The sequence below is a fragment of the Papaver somniferum genome, chromosome 6 (genome assembly GCF_003573695.1).
Source record: "Papaver somniferum cultivar HN1 chromosome 6, ASM357369v1, whole genome shotgun sequence".
Taxonomy (NCBI): domain Eukaryota; kingdom Viridiplantae; phylum Streptophyta; class Magnoliopsida; order Ranunculales; family Papaveraceae; genus Papaver; species Papaver somniferum.
The window spans coordinates 113,787,156-113,801,317 of record NC_039363.1 but is presented as its reverse complement, the minus strand read 5'-3'; positions in this window follow the sequence as shown (position 1 = coordinate 113,801,317).

Here is a 14,162-nt window from a genome sequence, read left to right as displayed (position 1 = left end):
TTTTGAAGACTCCGAAATACGTATATTAGGTATTTTAATCTGTAGTTTTCATGATATTAATAAGAAGATGTAAATGAAATTAACAATTTTAATATTTTTACAGGAATAATACTATTAGATTTGTATTTCTTACATGGGATACCTTGTGATTTGGGAGATGATGTTCAATTTGAGTAAGAAAGTTGGTTACAGAAGACAGATAAAATAATGAACTTCTGTTATACTTTGTCATAATAACAGAGTGGAAGTACGTTAACTTATAAGGTATTGAATTCATAATTTTGGTTTAAAGGAATTTGTATTCCATAAATTATACAATAATGACCCTAATTATGATAGATAACCATACTACAGATAAAGAACTTTCCACGGTATATGGTACTTGGTTCATGTTTTCTCACCAAATCAAGCACTATGATCAAGTAGGATAGCTAGAGGCGTTGTGAGATATGGAGGTTGCTTTCACTTACTATCGGGGGTCCGCTATCTTAGCCGAGTTTTACATTTGTCTCGATATCGCACCATTGGGTCCGCCAAGCATCGAGGGTCTATGGGGCATATTTGAGTTAAATATGACAATATATATACTTTATTTTTATATTACTTGAATATAATTTTAACAAGTAACTAGCATAAAAAGAAAAATATGAGTTTTATATCTTTTTGCAAATATAATATAAATTTTCACTTTGGTGTTGGTGTACCAAAACTTTTAGACCACATCAAAAAATATTTCCCAACTATAGTAAGGTATGAAAGACGGTGACTAGTATAAAAAGTAAAACATTGCAAAGGTAAGTAATATGTATGTATAGAGATATCAACACATTATTAGGAACACATATGATGTTGCTTGGATGTCGTATGAGAATTTTAAGGAGGTAAGATGTGAGGGTCCCCAAAGCATCAAAAAATCTTCACTCCACCGCACCGTGCTCTATAGTCCTGTCAGGGATCTTGGTGTTTATTATTCGGGGAAAGATGTGATAGACAGTAAGTTGGTGCAGTTGGATAGCCAAACAAGCCTCGATTTATAGCCACCATCCTTGGATCAGAATAACGAAGACAATATAGAAAATAACATAAAAGGAATGAGACGTTTGACGAAGATCAATATAACAAATAGTTCAAATCGGTTATAGAGCCAAAAATTGGTCAAGAAGTTTTATACATCTATGGATGGATTTTATTGTAATGGGTATAGCATTACCGAAAATTTCATGTCCAACACATCCACCATCAGTGATTCTGTCTTTCATCACTTATCCTTCATCACGAGCTTCTTCTTCATCGACACCTTCAAGGGGACCTTCTTCTTTACTGGATGGGTTTGATTTTCTAGAATTGAGGTGAGATCTAGACTCTCTTACTCTCACTTGAGAGCGTCAGGAACATCGGCCAGTCATGACCAATTGGAAAAACAATTGAATAAAAATGAAGTTAAGAGATTAGGAATTAGATTTATCTACCAGCAAGAGATACGCAAAATGGGAGAGAGCATGAACTTCAGTCCGAATTTTTTATCCGTGTTAGAAATCTACAATCCCATAATATAGTGTTAGACTCGAAAACCAACATTATGCAAATAGAAGGTAATTCTCCAGTACAACAATTATCTCCATATTGTTAAGCCACTCAACAAAATCCTCAAGGTCTATAAATATTATAGAAGATCGTTACACTTTGAAGGATCTCAAGCTTAAGGATTACATCAATAGTTTGGAAATCACGGTGAAGGATCTAAAGATGTAGGGTCATATCGAAGGTTTGGGAGCATGATGCGGGAGGCAAGTATGACAAGGACTGAGGTGGGTCTGAGTAGCTATAAAGTTTGCTTATGTAAACTATTTATGAAGTTTAATTTAATATTTGTAATAATAGTTAATAATCATACAAAGCTATTGATTAATAATTAAGATTAACTCTATTTATGTAAATTGTTGTATTTAATTAGAACTCAATTCAGAAAGGACACTCATATTAAATTTAATTTTACATTCAATTAAAATTTATAAAAATATCTTGCTCCGGTAATATTTATACTTTTAACATCCCATACGGCTTATCAAAAACTTCTTAAGGATGGCATAATGAGATTCGTAGGAAAAACTTTTTTTTTGTTTTGTTTTTTTCCTATCTTCGTCATTCATCTGAAACTCATAATACAATTTCATCATTGGCTTCATCCCTAAGTCGATCACAATTGACAACACGAATTAAAGATATGAATTCTTAAACTTGTTTTCATATAGTTCTAAATCGACATAACAACCCAGCTGCATTACGATAAATTAGGTTACCGGTGCGGAACTTTTCATGAATCCTCTCGCAATAACTCACACTTACTAAACCATTTTGCTGTCATTTTGCACCCTTGACGGATAACACGCTATAAAATTTATACATAAAGATAAATTTTCATCTATGATAGACTCTGCAAGATTAATATACGTTTGAGCCATTGCTCGAAAAATATAGATGTAAAAGGTGGATAAAATGTGATTTTGGAAGTTAAAATGGTTGAATTTACAGGAGATGAGATTATAGATGTTGAACTATCCGTTATCGGCTCAATTTGAGACGCTGATCATCTTAAGCAAAGACGAGAGTTAGCCTACTCTCAGTCGAAGGATGATTCGATCAACTCAACTTGATACATGATGTGCAAATGCTCATATTTGAGCCTTTTCCCTTCCTGTTTGATCATTTGCCTGCTCCACTATGGGGTAAGAATGACAAAATTAGCTCGTTTCCTACCCCACTCGGATTTTTCTTACATGCCTTATATGAGACCAGAGCGTCGTTAATAAAAAGCAAAGTTTATCTCATATAATCTAACACCAATACAAAGAGAGATATGGACATGAATAAGTAGAGCAATCATAACTATCAAAATAGTGACGCAAGATTTTATAAATAAAATTTGTCATTAATGTTTTACTAATAGTTCCAAATATATTTTATACAAATATTGACATTAATCAACAATTGCTTGTCTATTACTATAAAAGATTAAACAGAAAAATTCTTCTTAATCTTCGATGCGCTCTGGTCGTTCACTGTTGTTTCTTCGGTATTTAAACCCTTGAAGCTAGTCTCAAGATACTTGTCAACAACCAGCTCTTAATTAATTCTAGTTTCTCAACTTGTTCTTTCATAAATACAGAATTAGTAGCAGTCTTTTTGATCTTTTCCTTCAGCCAATCCTGATTCTGAACTAAGTTGATAAAATTAGTTATGAGATCCTCAAAACCAACGATATAATCGATCATCCCATCAATGGGAAACCAGTTTGTCACTTTTGGACCTTGATAATCAAAGAAGACATGATTCCTTCTAACATCCATTAAATATATCCGAATCATAGTCAGACATGGTGTTAGGGACTCTCTTGTTTTTATTTTTAGTAGTGATCCCTTCTCGATCTTTTGAACTTCTTCTTTATTTATCTTAGTGATAGTGCGATTCACAGGAGGCATGCTCAAATCTTTTATAAGAACTGTATGATGGTTTCTCAAAACTTATAGTATTTTTTTAAAAGTTTAAGAAAATATTTCAGACTGAAATTATTTTCTTTATTAATAAAGTATATGCATGTATGCTAGATAATATTAGTTGTCAGCTGAGAGTGATTTTGGTTTATGAGCTGGAATACAGTTGTTATTTGGTAAATCCGAAAAATATATTTTTTTAATATCTTTAGGAGTTTCAGAAATGAAAATACCTTGTCTTGCACTCAAGCCTTGGTCATAATACTATAAATAGTAGAGATTGTAATCTTACAAACTCATCTCTTGACACGCTCTCAACCATTTGTATGGGAAGCCAACTCGTTAATAGAGAAGATTAATCTAATTAAGTGAAATCTCTTGTGTTGCCTTCATGTAAAGTATTCTTTGAGATCAAAAAGCTTTTAGTAGTACAGTTAGTGGGAAATTAAATCGTATTGTTCTTTAAGTTTTCGATTATTGATCTGATTGACTAGTTATCCTTGATTGATCAAACTTGATTATTCCATTATCCTTCTCTTATAATATAAGGCCACTCAAGTTTGTTTGAAGATTGGATATCACAGATCTCTTGATTCAAGATTGCTAATAGAACTAGTGATCGTCCATTGTTAACAAACTTCTTTCTGTATTGATTGATCATTAGAAGGAATCGATTTGTTTTTGCAGTGGTTACGTTGAAGATTGGATATTGAAGCCTTGAAGATTTTTTAGTTTGGTTTTATAATCTTTGTGACATTTGGTGCACACTTGATTCTCTGGGATCCAAACAAGCTATTTATTTCATAAACGTCGGACTTGTTGAAAGATCGAACAAACTGTATAATTACTTCTCATAGTAAAGTTTCTTGGATAAAGCTTGTTCACTGAGATAAATTATTTTGTAATCCTTGTCTTGGTTTGGTAATGGAACAAGAGGAGTTTATATTGATTAAACAGATAACTTTATCACTGATCATTGTCGGATTTAAGAGATACATAAGTGAGGTGGTTACTGGAACAAGTTAGTCCTTTACTGTTTCCGGTTACGATCCGAAGGAGTTGGTAGCAGAAGTCTTCACAGCAGGTGAAGCGACTTAACATAATGGACTCTGTCTCGGGATTCATGTGTGTAGTCCCGATTGATTGTAAGTATATGGATACTAAAGGAACTGAGAAACTAGGAGTAGTTTACTTGGTCTCAACTATACAAAGTTTCTGTAGTCAATTTGTATAACTGCTTAATTCTGAGAGTATTCAAAACTGGACTAGGTCCAGAGATTTTTCATCTTTGCAGTTTTCCTCGTTAACAAATCTTGTGCTGGTGTGACTTAATTTACTTCCACATTATATCGTCTATCTTTACAATTAAAATAAATACACTTGTAAGTTAATCCACTTGGGATTCAACCCCATAGTTGGTTCATTTTCAAACTTATATTATGTACGAAATTACACCTTATTGAAGTAATCTTTTGACAATTATTATTTCTCTAAGATTACACGAGGCGTATACGTAGTATGTTGTGGTATACTGAGTACCCTCGTCATTTGACATCCAAACAAGCTATTAGAGATAATAACCAACAAGTGCAATTTCTCCCTTAATTTAGTTGTTTGATATGCTTGTTAATTGCAGCACATGCAACTTGAATCTCTTCGTTCAGATATCCTTATATCACATAGATATCACAATCATTTTACCGAATATATTTGATATAAACATCAAGAGGTAACTGATGAAAAAATATACTTCCTTAGAAATTCTACCAAGAACACTAATAGTACTAGTCTTTAGATTCTATAAAGGACCCGCACTTTTAGCTAGTAGATGCATAAAAAAAGTATAGCAACTGTCGATACATCGGATAGTTAGGCAACTGTAAGGTATCATCTACAACAGACAAATAATTGTTAAGACCATGTAGCTTGTCCAAAAATGGGAGTGAAAATATTCTGACACTTGTTTGTTATAGTTAATAAGATTTAGTACTTATCATTTTCAAAAAAAAAATACTTATATGTATAGTATAATGTAAACCATTATGAATCAATTCATTAAGAAATTGAAAATTGTGAATAATGGTAGGTTTTTATGATGTTTAAAATTGGAAGATTAAATAAATAAAAAATATGAAATATATTTGTATTTGGAACTAAATACAATATTACTTAAAAAAGTGATAAATTTTTCATGGTAATATTACTTAAATCTAAAATATATATCACTAAACACTTGTTCGAAATTTCTCTGATGAACATTAATTTTAAGAATGTGTAACAGGTAATCGTCCATTTTTCTTTTTGAGCTTTTTCATTTCATCTCTCCTTCCTTACAAGCTAGCGGAGGATCTAAGATCAAACATGCTGGACAGATGGTAAAAAAAAAACATCTACTCATATAATATCTATTTGACCAATAGATGTAAGCAAGGTTTTCTGACAAAGTCTTTGTAAACACAAGACAATGTAATTGGATCTGAGAATCTAAAAATTTGGATGCTTCCACGTATTTTTCTTTTTGTGTGAGCGATTTTTTTTTAGTGTATGATACTTATTTTTACTAGGTTTGTTAAATCATCAATACAAAATTAATGCATGGATTTTAATAGATGTTTTAGATAATGACTTGGATGCCAAATTACTTTTGCAACATGGGTTTTTTATGAGTCGAATGACAATCTCAAAACCTGTAATGTGTATACTTATGATATTGGATATTAGTGTGCCAAATGTACCAATTTATGCACAATATCATTTTACAAAGCCATACTAACAATGTACATAAGTATGTTTATAGTATGAACTAACGAAAACTTAAATGCAAAAAGAAAAAGTAAACCCAATTAATAGAATTTTTAGGGTTGGTTCAGTTTATACAAACATAAGATAACATAATCAATTATATTTAAAAAAACAAAATTGAAAAATATGAACGGATCGCGATAATTTCTTAGTGATCTGCACGTGTTGATAATATGTTATAAAACTAATTTAATAGGAAATAAGAAAAGAAAGTTTGTGGAAGATAAGCAGGTAACACATCTAGTTGTTTGGCCTTGCGAAATAGTTTAAACTTATCGCGTTGTAAACTCCCCATCTGCATATTAGTTATACTAAATCTCTAAATTGTATTATTGTAATTAGGCCGACCGAGCGAAGCGAGGGAGGACTCTATATATGGTGATTTTGTGTCTATGTGGAACATGACTTTTTTTTTTCCAATTTGACACAGAAAGATTGGATTTGGGTGGTTTGGTGTCATACCCTGGAAAATTCCAAATTGCCCCTCCCTTTTATTCCAATTACTATATTATCCTATTTTTTCAGGGGTATAATTGGAAACCAGACTTTAATATGACATATCTAAAATTTCGTGCATTAGAATTTTACAAATTTTATCTCGTTGGAATGGTTTTAAAAAAATCTACGCAATGAGTACAAACAACAATATCAAATTTAAAGTTTTTACCAAAAATTCGGAGGTATTTATCATTTTAGGCACAATTTTCGAAAATTAAATGTATATCAATTATCAAACCACCACAAATGATACATAATACTTTATGTAGTCATATTTTGGTTTGAGGAAGGATCCCTTCACACTCTTATCACTATCTCACACGTTTGGCGTTAATTTTTTTACAAAATATAAATGGTATCATATTTGAAGCTAACATTTTGGGGATATGTCTGCCTTACCAAGATCTAAATGCACATAAAAAAGGACCACATTCCGAAATGTATAACTCCATCATCTACTACTTTGAAAGTCAACCGTCGAAAATCACCTAATTTTCAATCGTTAAAATTAAGACTGGTAGATGGTGAGGTTTAGTATTTCGGAATGCGCTCATTTTTTGCGAGTATGTAGAGCCTTGTAAAACGAGCATCTTCCCTAAATATTAGCTTCAAATATGCTATGGTATAAGTTTTATTATGAAAAATGTCGTCAAAAGTGTGACATGTTGTAAAAATAAGAGTGTGAGGGGATCCTCCCTCTTTTGGTTTATGCATCAACTTATTTTCCACTGCAATTAATAAAAGGATGTACTCCCTCCATTTCAAGAAAAGTGATACTTTCAGTTTAGGCACAATTTTCGAAAATTGAATGCATGGCCATTATGCAAATCACCACAAAGACTGCATAACACATTATGCAGCCATATTTTGGTTTATGCATCGGCTAATTTTCCGTTTTAGGAAAAATAATACTTTCACCCCGTGTTAAGAAAAATGATATTTTCACGATGTGTCAGGAAAAATGATACTTTCCCGCAGTGTCACGAAAAATGATATTTTTGCGCCGTGTCAGAAAAATGATACTTTCGCGCCGATTTTCTCGGTCGGCAGTTCCATCGTGATAGCTGTCATCTAGTATAATACATGGTTGGTGATACATGTTAGTAAATTCGCAATTAGTTGCAAACATCTATAATTTACAAATACTGATGAGAATTATAATTAAACTCTTCTATTTGGATAATAAAATCTATGGCTAAATACCAAATCATAAATAGTTATTTTATTCTATAATAATGATCGTGTGGCTCATACATGAGGATATGTAGAGATATGTCGTCATGCATCTTCTTAATAAATGGATTTTTTTAATGTTACGTAGATTTACTAAACTATGTCTCTCAACAACCGGTAGACCATCAATTCCATTGTCCACAAACCTAATAGAATCAATGTGTTCAGTGTTCAGAGTTTCCATCCACTGGCTCAACATTATCTTATTGTTCAAATCTTTATGAAGTTCAGTCCTCTCATCAGAGACATCGATAAACTTCACATTAGTATCCACCAAAACATTGAATAAACAATTTAAGTTAGAATTAATCATAACTCTATAGAAACAAAGTCAAACAAATTTCAAAATAACAACGATTTGCCTTAGAGGGGAATTATCAGAAGTTTATATATTGTGTTTCCTTCACATCCTTGTGAAGGCAGAGCCATATCGGCTAGGAATTATGAAATTCCTCTCAATTAACATCACTTTGATCATTATCCTCCCATAAGGATATGAGGAAGATGATGTAGTATTTCATTTCTGCTGTCAATAGCTGGAATCAAAGGCACCGAGCACAAGACAACTCATAGGATATAATCGCTAGCACACCAAGGAGCAAAGGTTAATATATTAAAAAAAAACGTAAAATTATGAGTGCTCGCTCTAAATCTAGTTTCGTCAAAGTACTTCACTACTTCACCCCTAATGTGGAGCCTAATCTCAGTTTCTCTTTCAGGTTGATCATTCGACTTATTATCAAAAACATTTAACCCATGATCAACAGTAACTACTGCTTCTGGAATAGACTTCCACGCATGCTTTGATTAAAAAAAAGAATCACAAATAGCAAAGATATTATATATTAAATTAGAGCCAAGGATCTTCCTTCTAGATCTAAGATATCAAGATAATAAGATATGATAGATTCGAAACTCCTTGATAAATTAACCAAGATGTTGATTATCGAAATAATAAATCTTGATTCTACAAGTCAAGTTTGCAAGCAAAAAACCTATCGTTGTCCACAAGCTTTATGTTTATCAAAGATAAACAACTCGTTTAATTTGTCCCAGATAATCACACCAAGATCACAAACACAGTAGAACTTCAATTCTTCAAATTCTTCAATATTCTTAACCTTCAATAGTAATAACTTTCTTCAATAGTAATAACTTGCACTTGATTCCAACCAATGATTTTTCTCAGAGAACGGAGTCTGTTAACGTTGGCAAATCAGTAATTTTATCTCACATATCTACAATCACTTAGATATGCAAGAATCAATCTTCAAAGACATGATGGTCTTATATCAGAATAGAAAGACCATATAATAAACAAGAACCCACCTAGAAGATAACTATATGATAAATTTCCTTTCTCGGTCCTTTCTTTTTTTTTTTTGAACTTGTGCCTTTAGTTATAGCTTCAGAATTCTCATCTTGTCGCAGTTCACTTAATTTACCATCTTCCTTATTCGACTTTCCCTTTTCTTTGAAATCGGTGTTTCATCATACCTCACTTTGGATATCTCAAAACTGGATCGATTTTTTTTACTATATATCCTCACCTTCACTCGCTTGTTTCTTGATTTCTTTTTTTTTTCTTGACAATTTTCTTGATGGTCTACCAATAGCAGTATGCTTTCGGTTTATTGGTTCATCCACATCTTCGGTATATGAGTGACTCAATCGCCTCATATGGCTCAATACCTTAGGGCTTGTTCCTACTTACGTAAGTGTTGAATAGTTCTCGGCCTCCCTTTGCATCACATATATTTTCTCGGGAAACTTCTGTAGGAGGGTTGAAATCGCTGCTAAAACGGATCCATAGCTTTAATAGATCGCTCGTACCCAGACCTATGTGTGTGTGCCTTCTGGACCCGCCAATAGACTTTTGGCATCTGTTTTATTAAGATTTACTAACTCACTATATCTTTTCCATATTATAAACTCATGGAATAAGGACAGAAAATGGTAACCAATTTCTTACCCCTTATGCTATTTTGCTCGAGTACTAAATTTTTCCATTATCTGATAAATTTCGTTGAAGTACTAGTATGAAAGTTTCTAACCACATAAACAACCGTTTGTTCTTATCAAAGAAAAAAAAACTACTTAAACCCTAAACATAAATTTGATCAAAATTTTGATTGTTTCTTGATTAGAATTTATTTTCATTGTGAAACTATGATGTGTTTTATATTTTAATGAGAAGAAGGTAATCCATCTTGATTTTTTCCTTAGGCTAAAGAAATTTATTTTTGATTAATAAAGCCTTATAATCACAAGGTAAGATATTAATTGATATACACACAAATGAAATCCTAGTGACTCTAATAAGTAAAGGAAAAAAAAATCAGAATATGGTTTACTAATGATTTCTTCTTAACACCTCATGACTGTCCATAGAGAAAGTTATCTTCAATTATGATGAATTAAAGTCTTACTGAAATTAGGCATTTTATTACCGTGTTAAGATTGAGAAATATAAAACTCTAATTTTAATTTTTTTGAAATAGATGTAACGTAATTCTAGCAGTAAAATAAAATAAGAGTGATCCTTACTCTCCAAATTAAGCGAAGAACTTGGTTTTCATTTTTTTTCCTTATTCGACGAGTGTGAAATATGGAAAATATATATTGAGTTATTAAATCTTAATATATAAATGTAAGAGTTTTATGTTTGGGTACAGACGATCTTGACTGGATAAGTATGGTTACATAGCTTAAAAGCTACAAGAAATGAGCAATTACATTGCACATCGACAACATTATTTAATTTTAAATTATGTCTAGGTTTTAAGAAAAAACATACAAAAATTTGGAGAAATACAATAAAAAGAAAATGATGAAAACAAAGATTTGATATTATTATTTATTCTCGTTGTGTAGATAATTCAAAGGTTTCCAAATATTTAAAATTTACAAAAACTCCAAAGTATAGTTTGAAAGATATGAAGCTCTTGAATATTTATCATTATTTTTATAAAAGCGACATTTTCATAAATATTACGAGTAGTTCTTAATCTGTTTACATTTAAATCCTTGTAACTATGTTTTATACCACTCCTTCAAAATCTGATGGTCGATAAAAGAAAAATAATCTAATGATCCAACGGCGCAAAACAATAGTTTGTAACGAGATTCTTTTTATGACAGAATTTTTTTTTAGGATATTGCTAAATCTAAAGGCTAATAATAAATAATTAATATAAGGAGATATGACGTTATGAAGGGTGACGCTTTGATATCCTCTTACTCACACAAAAAGGGTGTCACTAACGTGGGTAGTGTCGTTACCGCGGCATGTATACATGGGATGTGCGAATAATCGATCTTCTTGTGATAACAATGTAACAGTTGTGCTGCTACTTGTGTTTCTGGATCCATCTACTGGGCGAGGAAGTAGATTGAAACGCTAAGCATGCAACGCCCATTTCATCCGCATATTCACATGTTCAAATAGGGAAATAATGGGAGAAGTAGTTGCAATTGAGCCAAAGGATGCCATTCCAATAGGAAGCGACCCTGTGAAAGTTTGTGTGAATGTGGATCTCTCCATGCCTTTAATAAGAGGAGTCTACAAATGTTGGTACTACAAAATGGCAGAAGTTCTTCTATGAGCGTCAACCAAACAATATATGCACTGAATGTTATATCATCAATCATTCCAAAGGGGTCTGCAAGGAAGCTGCCATTTTTCTTAACAAAGCTCATGATGAGCCTCACTTTGTTGGCAACCTCAACAACATTCGCAAAACCATTTCAATTACTACTAGGGATGCTTCTCATGCTATTAAGAATAATCAAAAGAAATTTCTTAAAACAACTGTCTTTGCCACCTAAAGATGGAGAAAAGGTTAACTTGGATTCTTTGCTCAATAAAGAATATCATGATACTGATGAAGATAACAGACTTGGAAAAAGACATAGAATTTATAGTATAACTGCTGCTGGTCCTGTTAATGCTGAGATCTCTTGTAGACGGGGAAAAACGATTTGCTGTATTTTAAGGAATTGAGGAGACGACCGTGCGGAGGAGACTCCTCGAACCGAGCAAACTGCTTAACCTCACACAAATGCACTGCAAAGGGAGTGCTTGAATTCGAGAGATCAATATGTAAGGCTCCGGCCTAAACCAAGACAATGGCCGTTCCAGATTCAATTTGGTCACAAGAGAGGATGGTTCGATCTGTAGGAGGGAAGCTGAGAAATGTGTGAGATCAATGGTAATCAAGGATTGTGAATGTGTTTAAGGTTTCTGCAAGTTTGACGAACTTTTGAGTTCGAATAAGTTCTGGTTGATTGATCGAATTCTTGAGAATGAATGCTCGGATAGAATTCTTATGTCGTTTTAATCATGGGTACATAGACTTATTTATATTGCAAGAAGTAGTAGACACATTGATCCCAGTAAGTGTGACGGTTGCTGAAGTCAAGGAGTGAGAAAGTGGAAATCGTGTAAAAACCAGTCACACATCATGCAAAGACTTGGATGATTGTCCACCCACTACTTCTTTAAATCCTTCAACTTCTTGCACGACTTAGTCACATTCTCGTCGTGGATGAACACACGTGCCGTAGGCCGCCAGACCAAAACCCTAGTTGATATCCCCCATGTGACACGATTGATGTCTCGTGATTGTGGAGTCTGCAAGGCAGACGTGTATTCAGTTAGTCAGTTGCTGACTTAATGAGACGACGAGTCTTTGTATTGCTGAGTCAACGCGATCTGCAAATGTTCTAGGACTCATGAATTGAACGTGTTTGTTGAGACAGAGATGTAATTGTCGAATGAGTGTTGATAGTTAAGGTGAGAAAATGTTGCTCATTTGATGAATTGTTGAATATTGATAGTTGAAACAATATTCCTTAGTCTGGGAAAATATTGCTCATCTGAGCAAATGTTGCTCGTTTGATGAATTATTGGTAGCGGGACCAAAAAAATATTAATTTAAGATACTGGCATCTAGACCGAGTATAATAATTAAAATGTTGATCACAGGATCAACGTAACAGTATTAGTGTTTGAACCTTCTCATAATTATGAGCTTTGGATTAAAAACCCTAATTTTGATCAATTGCTGATTAATTAATTGATGATTTATTGAAAATCAACCATGGAGTGAAGGAGGGACAAGCTACACGGGATGACGGACTGATAGGGTTTTTGATTGTCGTTGTAGTAATAAAAGATTCGAACTCTAAGACTTGTTAAGATTAAATTCAAATATTTAATAATAAAGGGAGATTTACTGGGTCTAGGATTCCACCGAATTCATATCATCAGGCTCAATTATTTATTCTCAACAATTATCGCTCAACAAATAAAACAACATCAACTCTGGTTTTGCCAAGGTAGATTCTCAAAATATTAGTTATAAATCGTAAGCATGGGACATTAAACATGTAAGCAAGAATGACCCATCAAATAAAATATTAACTAATTAATTCAAACCATAATTCTTTTTTACTTAGTGCAAAAGTCATATAGAAAATAAAATAAATTCACCCATGTATGAAGTTCGGCTTCCTCCGTTGATCCAGCGTTGGGGTTTAGCTTCTCATGATAAAAACACACTCAAAAATATAATCCATAGGTCAAATAGTGTTTTTATTGAAGAGAACTAATAATACAATGAATCTGCAACGGTGTATTGGCGTTACAGAAGTCATCGTTACAAGAAATTGTTGCAAATTCAATACAAGTGTGCCAAACTGACTGTTGCGAGTACTGTTAATAAACGACAGTTCTCTGCGACATTCAGCAGGCGTCAAATGTTCTTCTTCTTCTTTGCAGCAGCAGAGAAATCTGCTCTGCGACCCTTGTTCTTCTCCCCAACTCTTGATACCCCTTCTCTGAACTCCTACAACCCTTTTTATACCAAAAAGAAACTCATATCTCCTCATTAACTGCCCAAAAATCTTCACAGTAACTCAATATTATTCGAGAATATTTTCTTTATTTTCTCTTCAAGTCACCTAATTTACTTGGTTTTTTTATTTCTTCTCACATTGTTTTATCCAAGCTATCACACTCCAACATGTCTCAGATCCAGTCATAGTGTTTTCCACTAACGCCAAACACAGAGAAACACGGGAAAGTCCGTGAATAACTTTGTTTTCTTTCCATACGTCTCCGGTTAGCTGCTTTCC